The sequence below is a fragment of the Geotrypetes seraphini genome, chromosome 2 (genome assembly GCF_902459505.1).
Source record: "Geotrypetes seraphini chromosome 2, aGeoSer1.1, whole genome shotgun sequence".
In the NCBI taxonomy this organism is placed as follows: Eukaryota; Metazoa; Chordata; class Amphibia; order Gymnophiona; family Dermophiidae; genus Geotrypetes; species Geotrypetes seraphini.
This window is the reverse complement of record NC_047085.1, coordinates 418,768,418-418,784,284: the sequence shown is the minus strand read 5'-3', so window position 1 is coordinate 418,784,284 and position 15,867 is coordinate 418,768,418. Positions and strand designations below refer to the sequence as shown.

General features: G+C 41.8%; 1 long non-coding RNA gene across 1 annotated transcript in view; it reads left to right on the top strand.

Moving 5' to 3' along the window:
- The first annotated feature begins 5,379 nt into the window (after window positions 1-5,379).
- LOC117355707 overlaps window positions 5,380-15,867 on the top strand; it is a 42,763-nt gene continuing 32,275 nt past the window's right edge. The window contains exons 1-2 of the long non-coding RNA XR_004538437.1: window positions 5,380-5,512; window positions 10,440-10,535. This is a non-coding gene — a long non-coding RNA (uncharacterized LOC117355707). The remainder of the gene's footprint in view (window positions 5,513-10,439; window positions 10,536-15,867) is intronic.

Genomic DNA, 15,867 nt, shown 5'->3' with positions numbered 1-15,867 from the left:
TAAGTATTATGTACATGGATATATTGTAAACCACCTAGGACTTAGACGGTATAGAAATTTTAGAAATAAATAAATAAACGTCTGTATCATATCTTCCCTCTTCCACCTTTCCTCCAAAGTATACATATTGAGATTTATTTATTCTTTTATTACATTTCTTTTTTATTTTTAAATATCTTTATTTATTTTGAAGCCAAAAATAAGTGCAAAATAATATACAGTCATATTACAGTATAATAGCACCTAAATTTGATCAAAATTGTAATCTATGACAAATATATATATCACCCCCCCCCCCCCGTCTTCATATTCAAAAATTGCACTCAAATTAAAAATATTTTCCAACCCCTTCTCCCTCCCACCCACCCTTGACGTGCATGATCAAGGGGCAAAATCAACAATCACTCTTTGCAATATTTTGTCAATGGCTCCCAAATATCCAGAAACTTCTTATAATGTCATAGCCATAATACGTTCCATTTTAAAGACGTCACACAGAGACTCCCACCAAAAGGTATAGTTTAATCGATCCCAGTTTTTCCAATTCCTTAAAATAAGCTGTATGGCAACCCCTGTCATAATAAAGAGAAGTTTGTTATTGTGAGATGATATTTGACTTTTAGCTCTCATTAAAGTGCCAAATAGTGCAGTGTCATATGTTAGTGCTACTGGATTTTCCAGCACTTTGTTTACCTGATCCCAAATGGATCTTCAAAATTGAAGTATCAAGGGACAATAATATAATAGATGATCTAACGTCTCAGATTCAAGTTTATTAAATTTTTCAAAAACAATTCACAAGACAAATTCTTGTTACATAAAACTTAGAGACAAATACATTGAGGATAATTATAACCAAAAATTTTTACCCTGCCTTAGACCTCAATTTAGAGGGAGTGAACAAAAAAAAAATTAATATAGGAGAATATTAAAGTAAAATCATTAAGGAAATTGGAATGACGAATGTGGTGATTAAATTTGAAGATGACACTAAACTGTTCAAAGTTGTTAAAACGCATGCGGATTGTGAACAATTGCAGGCGGACCTTAGGAAATTGAAAGACTGGGCGTCCAAATGGTAGATGAAATTTAATGTGGACAAATTCAAAGTGATGCACAATGGGAAAAATAACCTGAATCACAGTTACCGGATGCTAGGGGCCACCTTGGGGGTTAGCGCCCAAGAAAAGGATCTGGGTATCATCATAAACAATACGATGAAACCTTCCACTCAATGTGCATTGGCGGCCAAAAAAGCAAACAGGATGCTAGGAATTATTTAAAAAAGGGATGGTTAACAAAACTAAGAATGTTATAATGCCCCTAAATCACTCCTTGGTGCAACTTCATCTGGAGTATTGCATTAAATTCTGATCTCCTTATCTCAAGAATGATATAGTGGTGCTAGAAAAGGTTCAAAGAAGAGCAACTAAGATGATAAAGGGGATGGAACTCCTCTTGTATTAGGAAAGATTAAAACGGTTAGGGCTCTTCAGCTTGGAAAAGAGACGACTGAGGAGAGACATGATTGAAGTATATAAAATCCTGAGTGGAGTAGAATAGGTACAAGTGGATCGATTTTTCAATCCGTCAAAAATTATAAGACTAGGGGACACTCGATGAAGTTACAGGGAAATACTTTTAAAACCAATAGGAGGAAATTTGTTTTCACTCAGAGAATAGTTAAGCATTACCAGAGGTTGTCGTAAGAGCGGATAGCATAGCTGGTTTTAAGAAAGGTTTGGACAAGTTCCTGGAGGAAAACTCTATAGTCTGTTATTGAGAAAGACATAAGGGAAGCCATTGATAACCCTGGATCGGTAGCGTGGAATGTTCAAACAAACTTTGAGAGTTCTTGAAATACAATCTTAACATTATATTCATATCCTGCTCAAATACAAGCAATAACCAAGAGCATTGCTCTCTCAGTTGTATCAGTTATACCCCTCTTTTACTAAATCACATAAGCGGTTTTTAGCACAGGGAGCTATGCTGAATGCCGTGCGCTGCTCCCGACACTCATAGGAACTCTATGAGCGTCAGAAGCAGTGTAGAGCATTTATCGCAGCTCCCTGCACTAAAAACTGCTATTGCAGTTTAGTAAAAGGGGGGGATAGTTTGTTCCAAAAGAGCAGAAATGTTATCAACATTTATCTGTATATCGCTTTCATTTTCTTTTTGACCTTCTCTTTGGGAAGTTTTTTTATTTGGCAAATAATATATTTTATTTACTGGAGGAAAAGCATTAGAAGAAAATTTTAAATTCTCAATCAAATATCGCTTGAAAAGGTCTCTAGGTAATATTCCTATGATTGATGGAAAATTCAGCAGACAGAGATTTAGTCGTCGATTGTAATTCTCCATTTTATCATAGCTACCTTAAATTGTTGTAAGTGCAGGATATCTTCCTGTGTTTGCTTGACCCTATCAGTGAGATCCATTTTTACCGCTTCAACTGTCTTAGTTAAATTATCTGACAGCTATTGTTGTTACTTCCTCTGTTGATTTTAATACCGTAGTGTCCAGACACTGAAGGAGTTGCCAGATGTTAATCAAAGATACCTCCGTTGGGACGGGTTTTATTTCCAGTCCCTTGGTCTGATTCCTCAGCCACAGATGTTGTGCCTTCACTGGAAGACCCTGTATCGCCACTTCCGGGTTTGCGTGTCTCTCTTTCCAGAGCCCTGGCGGTTGCTGGACACAGAGGGTTTATGGGATACGGAGGTGATAATGATGTTTCACACCCAAAATAGAAGACGGTTCTCCAACACCTCTCCTCATAGCAGGGTCAGCCTCCCGGACAAAGCGGTCAATGGTGTGCTGCACTGTGGTCGAAGACTTTAAAGGAGTAAAAATGGGGAACAAATGAGAATATATCATATAGGGTAGAAACAAGCATTTGTGGGATAAGCAGTTGAGATCCTAAAGAGCAATCATTTTCAAGCTGAGCAACAATGGAAATACATAGAGTAGGCCACAAGCCATTGTGGATTAATCCTACCTCTGCTTGCTCTAGAATCATCATTTGCAAGGATGAGTCAAGCTAGAGCCAGGTGTTTGGATCAAACTTTATAAAGCTCAACTATCTGCAGCGTGAAGACATCTTATTTCTGAGAATTTCACACATACATCAGTGATGCCACAGCCCAAGTTTGAAAGTCAGGCTTTAGGAATTGGCAGATTTACTAGGGATCCGTCTGTTGACTCTGGTTCTGCCTACTTAGTACGTATTGAACCAGCAGAGGGCACAGTCCTGTTTACCTGCATCACATAAACTCCTTTACAGTACTGGTACATCAAATTCCCTACATCTTGTTCCTGTGGCTCTGAGTCTGGCCTAATTCCTCCTGAAGTTGTACCTGTTCATATTCCTTCCAAATCTGCTTCTTCTGCTTTCACAAACTACTAGGTTAGACCTAGGGTTGCCAGATTTTCCAATTGAAAAATCTGGACCTCCCAAGACCCATCTCTAGGCCCACCCAGTTCCAGCCATCCCCGCCCTAATCCTGCCCCCAGTCCCGCCCTAGTCCCACCCCCGCTAACTGCTCTAGTCAGGCAGGGAGGAAATCTTCGCATGCGCAAAATTCCTCCCTGCCCAACACAATTTGAGGAGGCTTTTCAACACCTGGACAAAGTGCCAGGTTTTGAAAAGCTGTCCGGATCCCCGGACATGTCCTCAAAAGCAGGGAAGGATTAACCAATAGGCCAAGTAGGCCCGTACCTAGGGCCCGAAATGGTCAGGGGGTCCTGATGAAGGAGGGCATCAACACCACAGAAACAGTGACACATGTCTCCTAAAGCAATAAATAAATAGAAAATTTTTGTTCTACCTTTGTCTTCTCTGGTTTCTGCTTTCCTCATCTTCTTGTTACTCTCTTCCTTCCATCCACTGTCTCTCTTCTCTCTGCATCTTCCATTTGCTCTGTTACTGTGACTCTCCCTTTCTCACTTCTTCCAAATTGGTCTGGCACCCATCTTCTTCCCTCAGCTCCTCCCATAGTCTGGCATCTCTGTCTTCTTCCCTGCCAGCTTCTTCTCCCAACTCTCTCTTCCCCATTTCCCTTCAGCGTCTTCTCCCCACTCTCTCTTCCCCATTTTCCTACAGCATCTTCTCCTCACTCTCTGTTCCTCATTTCCCTTCAGCATCTTCTCCCCACTCTCTGTTCCCCATTTCCATTCAGCATCTTCTTCCCACTCTGTCTTCCCCATGTGCTTTCAGCGTCCTTCTCCCCCCTCTGTCTTCCCCATGTCCTTTCAGCGTCCTTCTACCCCCTCTGTCTTCCCCATGTCCTTTCAGCATCCTTCTCCCCCCTCTGTCTTCCCCATGTCCTTTCAGCGTCCTTCTCCCCCCTTTGTCTTGCCCATGTCCTTTCAGCGTCCTTCTCCCCCCTCTGTTTACCCTGTTTTCCTCTCCACCCCACCTTTTCTCCCTTTCTCCCTCACTGCCCCTTACCTTAGTGGCTCTTTCTCCCCCCCCCCAACGGCCCGGACAACAGGCCCGGTCCGACAAACCTCCCTTTCCTGTGGCCGGCGATGTCTAAACTGCCTTCTTACAGCAGCTGGAGCGTTGTGGTTGCATATGGCTGCCGTAAAGGTCGTCTCTGATGCAACTTCCGGTTGCATCAGAGATGACCTTTACGGCAGAAACACGCAGCTTCAATGCTCTAGCTCAGGGGTGCCCACACTTTTTGGGTTTGCGAGCTACTTTTAAAATGACCAAGTCAAAATGATCTATCAACAATAAAATTTAAAAAAAAACACAAAGCACACTGTATGCTCAGAAAATGTTAATTATCATTCCTATTCTGGGGTTTTTTCAAAGAGGTCAAGGCAGATGACTCTATGCACTGTCACCTCAGTAACAACCAAACAAAAATAGACAAATACCCCCCGCCCTCCCTTTTTACTAAAGCACAATAGCTGCTCTTGACGCTCATAGGCTCCCTGCGATAGAAACCGCTATTGTGGTTTAGTAAAAGGGGGGCCATAGTGCAAAATATAGACAGCAGAATGTGACAATCCTGCAACCCCGAGGCTTGTCATAGAGAGATTTGATAAGAGTTACAAGCCCAGATGCAGGAGGGCGAACCAAGTCAGAGCCCAGGGGAGTAAGTCAGCTGACTATCCTGTGGACTCAGAGGGAGAAAGGAAAGCAGGTCCAGAAAGCTGGGACTGCTCTGATAATGGCCTGAGGTCAAACAATAAAGGTTGGCCTTATTGGTTTGCAGGTTCTGTGAAGCAGAAGACAGCACAGCAGGGTGCTGTGAGAACAGTTCAAGCCAAGGGAAGAAAACTTTCTCCCCTGCAGCAAAAGGGGAGTGGTTTCTTCCCTCAGCTTAAACGGAGACTCTGTAATGAGCTAAAGAGAGCAGGAGGGGAAGCAGGCAGAGGAACGGGAACCAGATCGGGGAGGAGCCCCAGGACGGAGGAAGCAGCCCTGTGGGAGTCTGTGCTGACTGGAGAGCAGTCAGAACCACTGGCAGGAAATGACTGGATCATGGAAGAGGACCAGGTTAGGAACCTTCCAATAGATCTGTGTATGCCTGAACCTATGGTGATAGAGTACAGTGATAATCTCACTGAATTCCAACCTGAAGGAATGGAGAGTTCCTAGCCTTGGATAGTGTGATAAGAAGGTATCTTTCCAACTTATCTGTTCTACCTTATGTTAGGAACTGTGAATTGGTAGGACAGAAGTTAATCCCTGATTGTATGCCTGTGTAAAGCATAACAGTTTATGTATGTGGCTCCAGCCGTAGCTCGGCTCATTCAAGCTCTGAGTGAGGAGACAGCTGGAAGACTCTGGTGTCCTATTACAAACCTCCGTACCTGCTTGCAACTATTGATTAATCTCCTTAAGCAAACTGTGAAGCCCCATTATCTCTGTGTGCCTTAGGAGCTGGGTAAAGTTAGCTTAAGGACTGGGCTGTTTGCTATGCTGATTACCTGCACTGCTAACCTAAAGAATTACTACCTATAACTATCTTTAGCAACACTATTTGAATTGAAAGTGTCTTGGACTTTGAGGGCAGAATGCCTGTTTAAAGAACAAGCTCTGGTGAAGAGAAGTGCTGGGGACTATGTGGCATTTGAATAAAGCCCGGAGCAGGGAACATTATATTTTGATTTATGAAGAATCTTTATTTTGTGCAACCTTTTTTTTTCTACCACTGAAACAGTATTAATTTGTGTGGCTTAGGCTGTGCGCCTAAATAAAATACTCAGTTTCTATTTATGCCATTCTGACTACTGGACTGTTTTTGTATGAAACACACTTCAGCTGTTCCAAGGGTATCCTGCTTGAAGGTAACCCTACTTTAAAGGGGTTCATGCCAGGTGTTAGAAGTGTGTCACTGCCTAGCGTTGGAAAACTGCTTGGCCAGAGACCAGGTGGTGACAAGATATAAATTCAGACACATTTTGATCACTAAATTTAAAATAAAATCATTTTTTCTACCTTATTGGCTGGTGATTTCATGAGTCCCTGGTTGCACTTTCTTCTGACTGTGCATCCAATCTTTCTTCCCTTCTTTCAGCCTGTATGCTTCCTCTCCTACACACCTCATTCCCTCCCCTAACTTTTTCTTCCTCTTTCCCTGCCCTTTCTTTCTCCCTGCCTCCCTTTCTTTTTTTTCTCTCTTCATGCCCCCTTTCTTTTTCTTTTTTTTCCTTCTTTCCTTCTCTCCCTGCCTGCCCCCTTTCTTTCTTTTTCCCTTCCCCAAACCATTGCCGCCCCATCGGGGAACAGCCCCCCAAGTCACTACCATTGGGTAACATGCCCCAAAGCCGCTGCTGCCACAAGCTCTCCTTCTCTGCGTCTTTCCTGCGTCGGGCCGACCAGCATTCCTCTCCCCGACGTCAATTCTGCAAGGAGCTAACTGAGAATGAATGAAAAAAAAAAAAGGAAGAATAAGGAATGCAAGTAAAAAGCACACAGAGATAAGTAATTGCAAATGCAAAGGGAAGTGAGAAGTAGAATGCAAAAGAGAAAAAGGTTGGTCAAATAATGAAAGATTCAGGAACCTTTGGTCTTGGTACATCCAAGGTCAGGACGTTCTGATAGAAAGATTTGATGATGTTGGCAAACAAAAATAACCACATTCTATGTTTAATAATTCATCTCTCAGAGGTCCTACACATTTTGAATAATATAATTCCTCTTTATGTGGGTTTGTATTCCAACTCCCTGAGTCATGGAATAGCATGCCAACCTCATTATCACATTCATGACCTTCATTATCCCCAGGGCTTAATTTATAGACAAAAAGGAAGTGGAACTGTGAAACTGGAGAGGGAGCAGGTGGGCCAGGCAGGAATAACAGAAGGGGGGCTGGTATAGAGAGTAGAGTGCCTGGTCTCTGCTCTGCTCTAAGCTTAACCCCCTCTCACCTTCTTCCACCTGTTTGGAAGGGAGGGGCTACAACAAAAATGCCCACTGGTTCTGGTATTTGAATAGCAATGGCAGATCTGTGGTCCAGAGTCCAAAAAAAGTGGGGATGGAACAGTGCACAACCACCGGAGATGTAAAAACATAATCATATTGGCAAGAGATTCTTCCCCAAAATTTATATTGACTTGACCTGACACGGACCGTGTTTTGGCTTAAAAAGCCTACCTCAGGGGTACATTTTGGGCTCCTTTTATGAAGGTACGCTAGGGTTTTTAGTGCATGCACAAAATTCGTGTGGTAGCCAAAAATCTACCGCCTCCTATAAAGGAGGCGATAGTGGCTAGCGCGCTTGGGAATTTAACAGGCGCTATTGCACACGTTAAGGCCCTAGCGTGCCTTTGTAAAAGGAGCCCTTTGTGTCAATTAGGGCATAGTCTCATGAACTGGAAGAAATCAATGCCTCAAAACTTCAAAAAGTAATATGCTGCACACAGGAACAAGCACTGTTTGTTGTTACTCTTTGAAGTAATGAGGCATTGATTTCCTTCCAGTTCATGAGACTATGCTCCAACTGACACAAAATGTACCTCTTAGATAGGCTTTTAAGCCAAAGCACAGTCCATGTCTGGTCAAGTCAATAAAAATTTGTGGGAAGAATCTTGCCATTGTGATTTTATTTTGAGTTTTTTTATCCCCAGTGGTTGTGCACTGTTCCATCCCCACTTTTTTGGACTTTGTTTTTTGTGGGGTTTTGTTTCCTTGTTTTTTTGTGTGGACCCAGAACTGTGATTCATGCCATACCCCAAGAAATTAAGCCCTAATTATCCCTTTCTGGATATGAAGAAAAACTCTTGGGAACCTCAATATCTGGAATTGGACAAAAATATACTGAGCATGTCCTTACTCTCTTATAACCTGTCCTGAATATCAGGGAGGGTTAATTCGGTCTGAAATAACATAGGTCTATGGAGGACTGAAATACTACATTCTATACTCTATTAACCTAAAACTGACTTCAGGAAAAGGTGCAGTTTATTCTTGCCTGATCATTTCTTTTTCATAAGTCATGCTAGATCAGTCCAGATGAGTAGATAACTACCAACCCCTCCCTCCCCCAACCAGCAGATGGAAACAGAGAGCACAAATATTTAGGTGACATCATCATCAATCTAATATGTGGTGTAGCCCTGGAATTTGTCAGTATACTATTGTCAAAGCATACAGTATCTGAAACATTTTAGCAATATTTTAGTTCAATATTATCTGATAGATCGAAGGGAGACAAAGCAAGATGGTGGTTGCACTTAGCTGGTTGTGAGGGCTGCATGTTTACCTGTGGTTTGTTTTTTGCCCCCTATTTCATCTGAGATGGGAATGAGAAAAGGCAAGGCCCTCGTAACCATGAGCTCTCCCACTCCACTGGATTCCTTTGTATACTGGAGATCAACTCCAGTCCAAATTTCAGTGAGCAAGCCAGAAGAGGGAGCTCCAGACTCTGCTATGAACCATGAGATCAGCTTAAACCTCAAAAAAGGCAACCTCCTTGTCCTACTATATTCTATGTTGTAGCATTGGGAAGTAGCTGGTTCAGCAGATAAACATGAATAGCCATACTACATCAGACTAGTGGCCAATCTAGCCCAGTATCCTGTTTCCATAGTGGCCAATCCAGGTCACAAGTACCTGGCAGAAACCCAAATAGTAGCAACATTTCATGCTAGCAATCCCAGGGCAAGCGGTGGCTTCCCCCATGTCTTTTCCTCAAGGAACTTGTCCAAACCTTTTTTTTTAAACCTGATGAGGCAATGATGGAGAAACTGATTTCAAGTGCACAAATGCTGACCAAAGCGTGCAGGGATGTTGGTAGAACATTTAGATTATTAGTTGGTGGAAGGGACTCTAGCTTAGTGAAACAGATACAATCTTCAATGAAGAAAACATTCCGACAGATATTTAGAGCTATTTAACTGGCCAGAACTGGTGCTTAACTGGTTAAGTGCTTAACTGGTTATATAGTGCTTAACTGGTTAAATGTGAATATTTAGTGTGAGATATCCAGTTATTTCTGCTGAATATTTGCTAAAGGTTAATCGGCTATATCGTGCAATTACCAGCAATTTTCAGCACTGAGTGGCTAAGTTTAGTTGCCAAATCGGACCACGTAAATAGCAGTCCTATCTTTGCCTGCTATAAAATTAACCAGTCAGGGTTGGTGGTGGGAGCTGGCGGAATACAAGAGCTAGATAACATAACACAGCATTGGTCAGTTCCAAGCACAAGCTAATCAAGTTGCACAAATCTCTGAATTTATAGCTTTTCATACTAAAAGGTTAACTGAATATGGATTTGAGACTGGCTAGATTGGAGTCTTTTGACACTGCTCTACTGAAAAGATATTTAATAAAGTGTGGAGCCTATTGACTGCATTTGTTACCTCACAGTAATGGTCATGTATTTCTCCTTTTCTTAGATTTCCTTACACATCCAGGGTGGGTTGGTGGGGGGAGGGAAGTATATTTTGAGGATTAAAATTACTTAATTATAATATTGTAGTCACATAATATGTTTTATTGTATTAATAATTGGGAGGAGGGTAGGAGAAAATTATTGTTTTATGTATTACTTGTGTAATTAATAGTGCGTTTTATGCAGTATTTTTTGTTCAATTAATTGTATTGCACTGTCAAAGTTTAAAAATCAATAAAGATAAAAAAAAAAAAGAAAAGATATTAATAGAAAACTAAAAGTACTGAAAAATATTTCAAGATTGAGAAAATTAAGTTTTATTAATTTTCCAAGGCACACTGTTGGAATATTGAAGATTTTGATGTCCCTTATTATAATTTGGGCTTATATTTGTTCCATCTCACTCAGGATGTAATGTAGATGATAGACAACTAAATTCTTTATTGGAACTTTTGGATAACTTGAACGCTTCTGCTAGGACACAGTGACATCTATGGAAAATGTTCAGACTGCTACTTTAATTGCAACCTTTGAAGAGACATCTGAATGTGATATGGTCTTGAAGAGTTTTTTTCTCTCTCAGACCAGACTTTTATATAACAATATAATTCCTGATGCTACGGGAACAACGCAAGCCTGATGAAGACAATTTCTGCTCATTAGACCCAAGGTCCTTCAGGTTGGAACTCAATACTATATAAAGTTTTCTTCTAAATATTTTGATTTGTTATAAAAATGTTGTATGTGTGTGTGTGGGGGGGGGGGTTAACCACCTCTACTGACTTTTTCATCTTCTAAGAGCTCTGGGGTGCATTGATTAGAGGAGGCTCCATTAGAGCCTCTTTTGAGCCTTTGGCATGACTATGAGTTTTGCCAGTTAACAGTATTTTTCTTTAATATTGATTAGTTTTTCGTTTTCTCCCATTTGGAATCATTCTCTCCTGGAGGTTGACCAAATTTCAGTTTTTGGCACCAAACCTGGCCTAAAATTGGTATTTGGTCATGCTCTAGTTTTGGCCAAAAATGCTGGTGCATTTTGGCTGAAAGCAAAATTTAATGCTTTGTCCCCATAATGCTCCTCCAGAGAACAGGAGCATGCTCTACCCATCCACTTCATTCATCTCTCTCTCCCTCCCTCCCACACCCACCAAACAGGATAAGGCTCAGCACCCGCCCACCCTACTGCTCACTAAACAGGGTAAGGATCAACATCTACATTTCCTCCCATTGAACAGAGTAAGGCTTGACCCCCTCCTTCTCCAGATCAGCTGGTAGGCCTTCTGCTGGATCTAGCTTAGTCTTTGGTGGTCTAGTGGTGTAGTTGGGGCAAGAACAACCCACAGTTGCTCCTGCCCATGCCATCTCTGCCATCAAAATGGTTACTATGAACTCCAGCAACAGCTTCACAAGACTGCTGCTAGAGGTTATAGCAGCCATTTGACTGGGATAGCTGCTAGCGACAGGAGTGAATGAGGCTCACTCCTATCACCACTGGACCACCAGGGACCCAGGTTGGCCCAAGGGGCCCTTTTTAGACCCAGGGGAGGGAAAGGAATGAAACCTATGCTGGAGAGGAGGGATCAGTCAGGGGAGGGAATCAGAGGGCACAAACATTTAAATATTAGCCAGGACCCACATAGCTAAGGGGGTAGATTTATTCACCCACTTACATAGCTATGCAGGTGCTGACACTGAATGTTGCCAGAACCCGCATACAGTGCCACCCCTTGTACTGCCCCGGAGTGGCCCATTTTTTTTTATTGGTGGTCAGATCCAATATTCAACAGCAGCACTCAGTTAAGTGCTGCTGAATATCGGCAGGTGGGTGGTCAGGAACAATTTTAGTGGGCTGGAGCCTCTCCTGCCTGTTTAAATCACTCTGAACATCTAATCAAAATTTCTATATTGTTCTTATCCAGAAAAGGTTCAAGATTACATTACATTACATTATATTAGTGATTTCTATTCTGCCATTACCTTGTGGTTCAAGGCGGATTACACAAGAGTTGTCAGAAGGTTACAAGGGTTGTAACATTACATAAGAATTGTTGTAAGCTTTATATAAGAATTACATAAGTATTGTCGAGAACTTAAGAATTACATAAGAATTGTCGAGAACTTAAGGAGTAACATGTTGGGTAATTAGAAACATTTTAGATTAGATATGGGTGGAGTGTGTGGTAGGTGGAGTTAGGGAAGGAACTGGTCATGTTAAACAGGTTTTATGTGTTTTTTGAAGAGTAGGGTTTTAGTTTCTTTTTTGAAGGTTTTGTAGTTTGCGGTCGTAGTTAGCAGATTGGTGATTTGTCTGTCTAGTTTAGCTGCTTTGGTGGCCATTAGGTTATCATAAAGTTTTCCTCTTTTGACATTTTTGTTGGTGGGTGTGTGAATAGTGAGTGGGTTCTCCTGTACCTGGTTGAGGTGGATTGGGTTAGTCGGTTGTTCCAGTAGGTTGGGCTTTCTCCATTAATAGCTTTGTATAGTAGGCAGTAAAATTTGAAGTGTTTTCTTGCATGTATTGGGAGCCAGTGTGAGTCGTGGTATGCTTCTGTGATGTGATCATATTTTTTCAATGAGTAGATGAGTCTTAGGGCTGTATTTTGTATTGTTTGTAATTGCTTTTTCATGGTTGCTGGGCAGGGGAGGTATAGTATGTTGCAGTAGTCAATTAGTCCAAGGATAAGAGATTGTACCAAAAGTTGGAATTGTTTCCTGTCGAAGAATTTTCGGATTTGTCTTAGGTTTCTCATAGTCATGAATGATGTTTTTATTACTATATTGATCTGTGGTTGCATCATGCAGCCTCTGTCGATCAGAACTCCAAGAAGTTTTAGTGTGGGTTGAATGGGGTATGATATTGAGTTTAGTACTAGGTTTGTTAAGGTTGGAGTATTGCTGTTTTCTAGGAAGATGAATTTTGTTTTGTCAGTTAAGTTTTAGTTTGCGATTTATCATCCATGTTGCTACTGTTTCGAGAGTTCTGTGTATTGTGCCTGTCATGGTGGATTCTGGGTGGTCGAAGGGGAGGAGAATGGTGATGTCATCTGCATAGCTGTATGAGGATATGCCATGTTTGTCTAGCTGAGGGAGGCTATGTATATATTAAATAATGTGGGAGAGAGAGGTGATCCCTGAGGAACTCCGCAGGGGTTGGACCATGGTTCTGATTTTTCTTTATTTGTTTTAACACTGTAGGTTCTGGATTGTAAGAAGCCTTTAAGCCATGCGAGTACCTTGTCTGAGATTGTTCCTTTGGGGTCTTTTAGTATCGGAGTTATGATGATTTCGCTGAAGTCTTGTGGGAAATGTCCATCTAAGAGTAGAGATTGTATCCATTATAGGAGCATGGAGCGGAATAGTGTACTTGAGGCTTTCAATAGGTATGGGGGGCAGTGGTTAAAGTCACAGGCTGCGTGGCTGTATTTATTATATAGTTTGTTGAAGTCTGACCATTGTATGGGTGCGAAATGGGATCAGGTTCTGTCTGCTGCAACTGATTCTTTTTCTGTGGGGGGAAATGAGGTCTTTTCTGTGTGAGTGGGAATTCCGTCGAACGTGGCTCTGATGTTTGCGATCTTGCTTTTGAAGTATGTGGCTAAGAGGGTGGCTGAGGGAGGGGGGAGTTGCTGTTGGCTAGGTAAGGTGTGGTATCTGAGTTTTTTTAGTAGCTAGAATAGTTTTTTGTGTCTTGGGGTCCTTCTATTTGCTTTGTATGTTTTTCTTTTCTCTTTCAGTTTTTGCTTGCATTTTTGGTTTGTTATTTTCCATGCTGTTTTTGTGGATTCTTGGCTGCTTTTTCTCCATTTTCTTTCTAGTTGTCTGCATTGCCTGTTGAGTTGGAGTAGTTCGTTGTCGAACCACTTGTCTGATTTTCTGTGGATTTTGGTTTTGGGTTTTTCGGGGGCTAGTTCATCCAGTGTTGCAGTACTTAGATGGTTTCATTGTGAAATGAAGTCTTTGGGTGTGTAGTATTGGATTATGGTGTCTGCTTTTGTCCAGAATATGGTGGGATTGATATGTTTGCGTGAGTTGTAAATTATTTTTTGATTAATGGGAATGCTTTTGTTATTGGTCCAATTGATTTCGAAGGAGTATATGTAGTGATCAGACCATAGAGAACGGTTCCATTTTCCATTTGATGTTTGGATCTCTGGTTGTGTGGGTTGTTGGGACATGTAGGCTGCAATGTCGAGTTGGTGTCCTTTTTCGTGTGTGGTTTGAGGATCTAGGATTTTATATGTTAAGGCCTCGAGGTATGATAGTAAGGTTTCTACATGTTTGCAGGATTGGTTCTCAAGGTGAAGGTTGAGGTCTCCTAGGATTAGGTTGTAGGTTGTTGTTAGTGAGTTTCGATATATGAATTCTTCAAATATTGATTTTGCTGTGTTCCAGTTATTTGGAGTTATGTAGCAGAGTATGCATGTTAGAGTTCCTTTGAGTGATGTGCTTGAAAGTTGACAGGCTAGTAAATCCATGTATGGGTTGGTTGTTTTGCCTTGTATTTTTAGGTTTATGGTGTTTCTGGCTTTGATGGCAATTCCTCCCCCTCTTTTATTTTCTCTGCGGACTATTGTTAACTTGTGGCTCTTTGGGCAAACTTCAGTTATTCTGGGGTCCGAGTCAGAAGTAAGCCAGGTTTCTGTGAGGAAAAGGCAGTCTAGGTTGTCTTCTTCTATCCAGTTTTTTATGCGTTCTGTTTTGGGGCCTATGGCTCTGATGTTCACATATGCACATTTGAGAGTGGTGTAGTCTGTTGGTGTGTTGCGAGTTGTTTTCGGGTATATGAGTGATCTTTGGTGGGGGGTTTTCTTGGTCTAGTGTGGGTTTGTCAGTTTTCTTCTTGTTGATTGTGGAGCGGGTTGGGTGTGTGTGAGTCTGATGGTTTGAGTTTCTGTCTATTGTGAGATGCCAGGTTGGTTGGGTAATTCCCTTGGAATTTTCTATAGTTGGTATTGGAAAGATGTTGTTTGCAGTTGCTTTCCAGTTGGTTAGGAGCAGTGTTATTAGTAGGATTGCTTGTGAATATTTTGGTAGTATGGTTCTCATGGTGGTGTTAGGTGTGGCGACTATTGTATTGGTGGGTAAAGGTGGAGAGCCCTCCTGCGCCCGAGTCCCGTCTCGGTCTGTCGATGGAAGAGGGAGAGGTAGGAAGGATCAGAATTGAGTTTCTTAGCCTTCCACCTCAAATTCAAATGAAGTAATTCAATTGAAATTAAATAGAGTAAAATTGAAATTAAATAAAGTAAATTGGATATAGTAGAGTAGATAAAGTAAATTAAATAACGTAAATTAAAGTAAAAAATACGAGATGTAGTCTTCTCCCTCTTTTCCGTGATGGTTCTTCAATGAAGATCATTGCTGCCGAAAGTGGCAGTGGCCTCCGCAATGCTCCCTGTTTGGCTCCTTGTCATGGCGCCTGGGAGTACAGTCGCTCCTCTCAGCCTCAGTTCAGGTCTCTCTGCTCTACTACTGCGTCCGGGTGGAGAGCAATGCTGCTCTGGGTCTCTCGCGGTGGTTTCCGCGGTGTCCTGGCCTTGGCTCTCTGCCTTGCCCCGGTTTCGGTTCTTTGCCACGGCGTGCGGTTCTCTGCTGCGGCGCTTGAACGCTCTCAGCTATAGCACATGGACCAGGTGGGTAGAAAGTCGGGTAGATGTAAAAGACATGATTAAAGGCGATCGCTTAAATATAAAAACAAACAAACAATGATTTACAACTAAAGAGACCCATACATTACTATGGGGAATTACAATAACAGTGACAATTTGAATTTTTTAGTTTTACAGTAGTGTATAGGGATTTTTGTTTGTTTTATAAAGTTTGTTCATGGTGATTATACAGTGTCTAAGATTGGTGTGGTACTAGTGTTGATCTTCTTGGGATGGTTTTCTTGGAATAGCAGCAGTGATTAAGCTTTAGGTCATTGTTCTTCAACCGCCGGTCCGCGGACCGGTGCTGGTCTGCAGAAAATTCCTGCCAGTCTGCACAGGACTGGTGAGATCAACATCTGCAAT